Raw genomic sequence first — 9,869 nt, 5'->3', positions numbered from 1 at the left:
TGAATTTAGAAAGGAGCTGTATGGTATAACTGATAATAATCTTTGTATAATAGCTTGCTTGCATAGTTCGTGATTTAACTACCATTGCAATTAAACAGTCTGTTTTCATTCAGGTAAGTCTCTTGTTATCAACGTTTGAAAAATAAGTACACGGAATTTGTTTTTGTTGCATGAATATGCATACATATATATTATTAGTGATCAATAATACCTTAATTTACCACATATTGATAGTGTTCATTTTGAACAAAAGTACTTCTAAGACAGATTCCACAACCTGCCATCTCAAAAGACGCCTGGCCAACCTGCAGCATAATCTTGTAGAAACATTTTCGCGGAACGCAGCCGTTTATACAATTTAAATCTTAATATCAAGCAATTGTGATTTAATGTTTCAATTTAATCAGAACCTGTCACCAACCAAGTTTAAAATGAGATTTTTTTTTAATCGAAGCGGAATTGAAATTTATAAGTTTAACACATTGGCTAATTTCCAATGCTTAGAAAGTAGCATGAAAAATGTTTAAACATAAGCGTTAACTCACGTAATATATGTCATTTCACTGTAGATAACGTAACGTCGACACACTATAGGTATCCTCCAGTTGTATAACGTTTTTGGCCCAAGGTGGTTTATCGACGTTAAAGTAGGTAATTGATGTCCTTATTAACGTTGCAAAAACTCACACTAATGTAAGCATCGGTGGTTCAGTGGTAGAATGCTCGCCTGCCACGCGGGCGGCCCGGGTTCGATTCCCGGCCGATGCACATTTTTACAATAACGAACTACCCCCAAGGTTTAAATTTTACTTAACCCTCTAACAGTATATAACGGAACGCTCAAGTGACATTGACTTTGTAAATTTGTAAAAATAGTTTGCATTGAAATTGAAAAAAAATCTACACGTAATGGTATGGTCGGAACAACGTATAGGCATTGTAGGTTTTTAGAACTTTTCAATTTTGTATGCAAAAAGAAAGCTTTTGCCCAAAATATCTGATTCTTATTCTAGCGTGTCCTTAGACTTTAAAGCTGGACTCTCACAGATTGAACGTTTTGACAACTTTTATTTTTTTGTCTTTAAACGAGCCATTTTACGTTAAAATCCATTGAAACCAGTTATAAAAGACTGCTGACAAAAAAATAGATTGCAGATTATTATAATTAAAGCTGCACTGTCACAGATTGAACGTTTTGACATTTTTTTTATTGTCCTTGAACGAGCCAATTTTTGCGAAACCATTGAAACCAGTTATATTAGACTGCTGACAAAAAAAATGATCGCAGATTTTTATATTTAAGTTCTTAAACCGTTAGATACGGTTTAAGCCATAAAACATTGATTTTCGAACAATAAGCAAATCTGCGGCCTGATCTTTTGTCAGCAATCATATATCATTTGGTTGCAGATTTCTACAAAATTTTCTTTTTCCAAGACAAAAAATAAAAAAGTTGTAAATTCGGTAAATCTGTGAGAGTGCAGCTTTATGTTCAAAAATTGATGTTTTATGTATTTTTCTTAAACCGTTACGAACGGTTTAATCCATATAATATTAATTTTTGAACTGAATGTAAAAATCTGCGATTCGATCTTTTGTCAGCAATCTTTTTTAATTTGTTTAAAGATATTCATGCAAAAAATGCTCTTTCCGAGACAAAAATTAAAAAAGTTGTAAAAATGGTATGTCTGTGAGAGTGCAGCTTTAAATGTTATTGAAAATATATCACAGCCTATAATATATGTGTCTTCTTTTTTAAAAAAATGGCATTGATTTGTTTACATTCTTTTTTGTTTAATTTAAGGTTCATACATTTTGATGTTGTTTCCTAATGAGATGTATTCTTTTAGGCTTCAGCACTTTTCTGTTGTGGATAGTAATTTGCTTAGTATTAGCTAAACAATTTAAGGTTGTATTATTAAATATATGAGTGTTTACTTTCAATTTAAGCACAAGCTTTAGCAAAGTTTATTACAACATGCTTAAACGTCATGAATCGAACGAAAGTTGGTGTATTATAAGTGTTCCCTTCGATATGGCAGAGGATAGTTTACCGTTATATGTGTCGGGGTGTCTAGCAATACAGTATGCTAGGTTAGGACAGTTGTTTTGCTACTCTTTGTAATATATCATCGAATTGTCGTCAACAACCCGTCAATATCTCAAAGAGGGACATAGTAATTCAGACAATTGGAAAAATAATATCAGTCTATGATCAGTTTATATGGGGTGTTTTAAATATCAAACAAGTGTGCAGTGAATTATATATCAAATTCGAGATAAATAACATTTGGTCTTGAAAAGTGTCTGTTTTTAATAATATATTTGAAAGCAAAATGTAACTTTAATATCATCTGTAAAGAATCACCTTACAATTATGATTTGGAATATTATATGTAAAAGCATAGTCACACTAACTGTTGTTCTCAACACCCATATGTTCTAGAAGTAAAACGAATTTCTCACTGTTGTCGTGTTTATCATCACAAAACACTAACGATCATTCAAATGTTATTGCACATTAAACAAAGAACCATGCAATTAATACAACATATCAGGTATCCTTCGAAAGCTATAACATTTTCTCTGAATTCCATTCACGACAGGTGCAGTCCAATGACGTCAATGACATTGCGCTCATAAAGCTATTATCAAAAGATATCTGATATCATTACTGAACTTTAAGAGCAGCTCAAAACTTGTTGAAACTTGATTTCCATTTAAGACATATGCTTGAACCCGACCGGCTCAGTCCAATTATGTTGCGCTCAAATAGTGTCACTTTGATCGATGTATTCGCACCGACACTGAAGACACACATTTGAAGGCTTTGAATCCACCGTATCTCAATGTCAGAATACCACTCAATAGCAGTTCGTTCTTGGGCGTAGTCCATGTGCAGCAAAAACTCACAAAAGCTTACAGTCGGCCTATTTTTAGCAATCGCATGCACCACTTCTCTTCAAATAACCTTAAAAGGAAGATACAGAAATCGAACTATCAATTTAATTTTAAGCACTATGAATCATGATATTCATTCTAGCACAATGTACTAATAACACTATAATTACTACTACTACTACTACTACTACTACTACTACTACTACTACTACTACTACTACTACTACTATTACTACTACTACTACTACTACTACTACTACTATTACTACTACTACTACTATACTACTACTACTACTACTACTACTACTACTACTACTACTACTACTACTACTACTACTACTACTACTACTACTACTTCTACTACTACTACTACTACTACTACTACTACTACTACTACTACTACTACTACTACTACTACTACTACCACCATTTCATCTTAGTTTCTCATTACAATAACATATTAGTAATAATAATAGTTAAAATAATAGTAATAATGATAATTATTAAAATAATAATTATAATAATAATAGAAATAAAAAATAATTGTAATAATAAAAAAAATATACAAAACAAATAATGATAATAATAGAGTTTTTACCAATAATCTGACAGTTTTTCAAGTTCCAAAACAGGATAAAATAATAACGTAGATATGTTATATAATATAAATCCTAAGTTGTGTTATTTCATTATTGTATGGTCAAATATAGAAGGAAGTGAATTATACTGCCTTTTCTGGCAGTATCTATATTTTTTTTGAAAAATGTATACTTTAGCATTTTGTTTATACTTGTTCCTTTTTTTAGTCTTTTGAAGTTATATACAAGATTAAAATACAACTACAATGCCATATATTTGTTAAAAAATACCATAAACGTGATATCTTATTCCGATATGTGAATAGCACATTCTCATTGGAGGCAAGTCTGTCAAATCCAATAGCAATAACATTAAAACAACCCCTCAGTATCTAAAAAAGGGGCATAGCAATTAATACATTTTGGTAAACAATGTATCTTTACTTATTTGAAATGTCCTTTTTATCAGCCATTGTGAAGTGAAGTATGTATCAAATTCGAGATTAATACGTTTTGGTTTTGAAAACAATCTGTTTTGACCATTTGTTTGAAAGCAATATATAACTTATATATCTTATTTGTAAAGAATCACTTTTATGATTGGAGATATTGTAAAAGCAAGCTGACATTAGTAATTGTTCTTCGCATTTATATATATACTAGAAGAAAAACGAATATTTAACTGTTGTGGTGTATACTCACAAAACACAAACTATCATTCAAATATCCTTGTACATAAAACATAGCACCATGCAATTACTTTAACATATCTGATATCATTCCTGAAATTTCAAAGCAGGTATAATATTTTTTTCTGATTTACATTCACGACCCAATGGCGTCAATGGTATTGTACAAACAAAGCTATTACCATAACATTTTAAGCTCTCTAAATAATGAAAATAAAACTAATACTTATTCTTACAATAATAATAATAATAATAATAATAATAATAATAATGATTATAATTAAAATAATAAAAATAATAATAATTAGGTTAATAAAAATAATAATAATAATAATGATAATTATTATAATTAAAGTAATAATAATAATAATAATAATAATAATAATAATAATAATAATAATAATAACAAGTCGGTATGTATAGCTAAATACACATATTAAAATGTATAAATCGGTACGTACAGCTTCCTACACATACACAAGTATATAAGCAGATAAATATAGCTAAAACTATCATTTACGTACCTAATAGATATTTATAGCTTAGTTTACACATACACAAGTATACAAGTGGCTTAGTATAGCTAAGTCCACATTTAAAGTTGTTTGATTCGTAGGGAAAACTATGATCTAAATGTTAGAACTTAAATGTTATTGCAGTTGTTTCACATTGATTTTCGTCATGTTAACATCAACCGCACAATAAATTTTGAACATGACTTAAGCAAAAAATTGTTGATATAGTTCCTTTTTATGGATATTTTAAGTGTGGCGCCTATAACGGACTATCCTTTGTAGGTCATTGGCTTGAATTAAAATTTTATTTTTTTCGATCTTTGCTTAAACCATGTATTTGCCAGAACCTGATAATACGAAAATAAGTATTTCAGAATCTCGAAATATCATTTGACGAACTCGGAAGAATGTCAAATATCGTCGTTGCTCGATCTTGGCGAAAAATGCGAGGTTAAAGACAGATATTCGATTATTCATTCTACATCTGCAAAATTATATTTAGCTTTATTTGGAGTGTGCTTCATCATCACTTTGCGAAAACAAACACCCGCAAATATGAATTATCGAGATTATAAATTAAACGCCAATAAATAATGTACTAAGGCGTTGGATACACGTTATTTTACGCTATTTCCCTATTTTTACATTATATATCTCTGCCTTGAAAGCATATTCGTTTGTATTGTTAAAGTATTAAACAAATGCGTATATATCATAAAAATCCTTCTTTGTTTGTCACTTCCGGGCAGTTAAGTTTTGTCTATGACAGCCTCTTAGCGTGAACATGGTGCGTTTTATATGTGTACTTGAAGGTCAGAGACAGAAATTGAATATATATATATATATATATTCCATAGTAATTGGACGAATAATCACGCAAAATAACACTGATTTCAAGTGATTCACGACGCTCATCAGCATTTATTGCAAATGTTAAACAAAGTATAAAACATATGTAGTGGCAAAAACGATTTTGGTTCAACTACTATGCGGTCATACCATACACAAATCCACCAATAAGATTCATTATGTTTCATATGATATCATTTCAATTTTGATATTTAAACATTTTTTATTTTTTTTTCTGAACGAAATATTTATTTTCAGCAACAATCCTATACCAATTTCAACACATTCCTCTTTTTCATAGGTAGAATGATTTACAGATGTCAAATATAAAATAATTTAATATATATTCTGCACAAATGCTGATTGACTCTGTTGATATACATCATGTCAGTTGATAGCCAAGCCAATTTCGCATGTCTATATACACATCTCCTATAATGAGTGTACTTTGAATTAGTAATTCTTGGTCAAACAGATATCGATGTCGAGATCACTCGAAGACTTCTTCCTTCAAGATGAATTGTAAACGAACTGTACATTGAAGATGGTCGTAAATGTTGGATAGGTATTTGTCGTCTTTGACTCCCAGGTCACATATAAGGACTTCTAGAGTGATTGATTGAGAACATTAATCAGTTGCAAATGGAATGTATATTGAATGCATTAATCAGTTGTAAATGGAATTTCGGCAAATATCACGAACATGTTTTCGTCTAGCATTATGTTAAAGGTCTCAGAAGAGTCTTTGAAAGTCTGACAAAAGGGGATCGTCTTTTATGTAATTAATTTACATATTTCTGGTTAACCGGTTATCATTGAGATATGGCTCTATGAAAATTTGTTAGCATATCACAAAATCCTCAAAATACATAAATAGTTCATGTTACGACATTCTTTCTAAAACACATAAACATAAAAATATGGAAATTGTTATTTAATACTACAGTTTAAATACAGCTATAGGTAAATTGTATTTCACCTGTTGATTTTATCAAACAAATGTTAAGGGACTGTACACCAGATTGGCACCAAATAGTTTATTTGTAACGAATCTTAGGACAATTAGTAAAAATAGAAATCGAATCAAAAATCAGGTTCGAACCGGTGTCGCCAAAATTGCAGTCCAGTGTTGTATCCACTGTGCTACGAAGACTTACCCTAAACGGTTGGAATATTAAATCCATATACCTAACTTGGTAATATTACGTGATAACATCGACTAGCCAATCTCGCATAAGGAATAAATTCTACTAGGTAGACGTACCTAGTAATCTTTTTAAATGGCAAAGTACGAAAAATCTGCGAACAATAAATATATTGTAAACTATGTGGTACTTCAGTTAATAAGTGTCATTGCATTGTATACATCGATACCAAGTTTATGTCAGTTTTCGAAATTTTTCTCTTTTTTTTCGCGTTTTCATCATACGGAGTACAGCCCCTTTACTCACTGCCATCATACAACCTCATTTCCATACTCAATTAACCGAAAGGTATCTTTCCTCGAAAACAATATATTTCAACATAGTGCTAATGATTTCACATTTACTCACAGACGGTTTTGCCCAATTTCATGTGCTCACCTGATGAAAGAGCATTTCTTTTGAGAAATTTACAGCTTTTCAAACAAACAAATATTTGATACAGTAAAAGTGTATAGGCATTGTTTAGAATGTGAATTTGTTTTGCCGTGAATTTGTCTGTTGTTTCTAGTATATTAGTGATATGCTAGAATCTTACCACAAATTATATCGTTCAAGAGGATACAGTGGGTTCGACCGTTTGCCAGAGGATACAGTGTTCTTACTTGACACAATAAACTACGCAATATGTAAGGCAGACTATTAGCATTGCTAATAAAATCGCCAAACAACTTCCTTCACATGCAGACTTCATGCTGTTTTTTTCACATAAATATATATATTTATTTCCTTCAATTATGAAGAGCAAAACGTATTTACAATTGATAAACATATACAGTGATATTACATAATATATATGTAAAGTACATGTTTGATCTGTTCAATATTTACACAATGTGGTTGATAATCATGCAATTCATAACAATGAATAATACAAAATACAGTAATGCATAATAAATATCGGATATGGTACATCACATACTAGTTTACATGTACACGATAAGTACATTCAGATAAAGCGCTATAGTTTAAGCATAACACCTAGCACATGCAACCATTACATCATAATTAGTTAAGCAATCGTTACTACTTGCCGAAGCAACACTTAACAAATACTGACACTAATCAGCATAGGGCATTGACATAAACAAGCTTAACTTGCGAATACCATACGCTTTAATGATAGAGTTCCATACTTCGTTCTGCCTTTTGTCTCTCATATGACAAAAACCAAGAACATGTTCAGTCATGTTTTCAGTCAATAAACTGCACAAGTTACATCGCTGTGGATATGGGCGTGAAACAACGTTTCCGATAGCATTTAGGATTTTTACACATAGTGGACGAACTTTCGGACTGTTTCTGGCGATTCTCCAAAGAGGGGAGCATTTATTTTCTTGCACAACATTATCAAGTGCTTGGTTACCCCCTACGCTCGTTATATCCATAAACAATTTATGTTTTACCGGTCGAGTTACGTTAATGTCAAGTAGCTTCTTCCATGCAAACTTCGTTGGAAATATGGCATCATTTACATATGTATTTAAATAGTACAACAGGTTATATTTTGTTAATAGTCTGTAAGTGTCAGGTATAAATCCAAACTGTTTATCAAATTTCAGATATCGCACAAGCCTATTCACAAATAACTCCTTGGCTAAAAACATGCATGGGAGCCGACATAACTGGCCAAGTTGAAGTTTCCGATAGTCTATCATTGTTTCGATATCTGTCATATTCAATGTACACAGTGAAAAGTTTGATGACATACTTTTGCGGAAGCCTTGCATGTGCTTAATACAATGACGATAGGCAACTTCTAACTTTCTCATGCCATTTGCCGAATACTGATTCCGCATTTCATATCCATATAACGCCTTTGGAAGGATTTCACACTGGTATATTGTCCTCAATGTTATAGCATTGATCTTTTCAGGACATATGCCACTACTAAAAATGCTAAAGTAAGCCCCTCTTAGTTTAATACACGCTTCGCGCATTTATTCTGTGGCAGATAGATGTTCATCACATACAACTACTAGGTGCATGTATTTACCAACGCTGGCAACTTAATTCTGACCAAGTGAAAATGTTTGCTGTGGTCTGGTAATGCCTCTTGAGAAATTACACACAACGAATAGGCATGAAGATACTGTTTTTGTAAAAACTCTTTAATGTTAGGGTTGACAATCATTGTATAATATATTGCATCCATTTTTCGTGATACAACTACCATTTGAAAAGCCTGTTAACATTCTGTCTTTTGTTATCTTCGTTTTCTTGAGAATATGAATTGTTTTATGTTTAAAATATGCATTTTGATTGACAAATAACCTTTTGAAAAATATGATGTTGTTAAAAGTTTACTTACTTTCATTTTAACAAATGACATTGCTCTAAAAATAAACGATCACTTTACCGAAAGAATATTCAATGAGCCAAGTAAATTAATTGTATTTGATTTATTGTTGCATGGGCGATGAGTAAATTTGTATCGTATATATTTAGAGACGTGCAAAGCATAAACTTATAAATTTATTGCATTGCTTGATTTTCACTTTTCGCAGTGCACGAATTCTATATTAATTGGTTAAATTCAAATAAAGTAGCTTTGTATATTTAATTCATCAACACAACATTGTCAACACTATAGTCATCTAAATGCAAGCTTGTATCATATATATATATATATGTATCGTAAGCGATCAAATAAATCTTAGTTAACCTTATTTTGCTGATAAATACGAAAATCCATGCATGAACGACCAATCTTATAATTCCACAAACAGACAACGCTAGAGACGTATGGCCCATCAGCCAAGTCTTGTGAAAAGCTTTCGCAGAAAGCAGACGTTTAAACAATTATATTTTAAATATGAAACAATTATAATTTGATGTTTAAATTTAATACAGTTCCATTCACCAACAAAGTTTAAAATGAGGTATGTGTTCAATGCAACTTGTTCTTAAAGAATATAGGTTAAACACATTGTCTTATGTTCCATGCGTTTAAATGTAATATGAAACATGTGTAGACATAAGTTTTAACTGATGTCAATTGACTGGCGAAGGTGAACATAAACACACCATATGAATCCTTCTGTTGTATAACGTAACGGCCCGAGGCGGTATATGGACGTTAACGTCTGTAATGAATGTCAATATTAACGTTGCAAAAACAATGTTCTAACTTAA

General features: G+C 31.2%; 1 non-coding gene across 1 annotated transcript; it reads left to right on the top strand.

Moving 5' to 3' along the window:
• The first annotated feature begins 697 nt into the window (after nucleotides 1-697).
• Nucleotides 698-768, top strand: Trnag-gcc (transfer RNA glycine (anticodon GCC)). Its single transcript has one exon. It is a non-coding gene; the product is annotated as a tRNA-Gly (tRNA).
• The last annotated feature ends 9,101 nt before the right edge of the window (nucleotides 769-9,869 follow it).

Source organism: Mya arenaria, chromosome 7, assembly GCF_026914265.1.
Source record: "Mya arenaria isolate MELC-2E11 chromosome 7, ASM2691426v1".
Classification (NCBI taxonomy): domain Eukaryota; kingdom Metazoa; phylum Mollusca; class Bivalvia; order Myida; family Myidae; genus Mya; species Mya arenaria.
The sequence above is the reverse complement of the archived record's forward strand: the minus strand, read 5'-3'. Positions and strand labels throughout refer to the sequence as shown.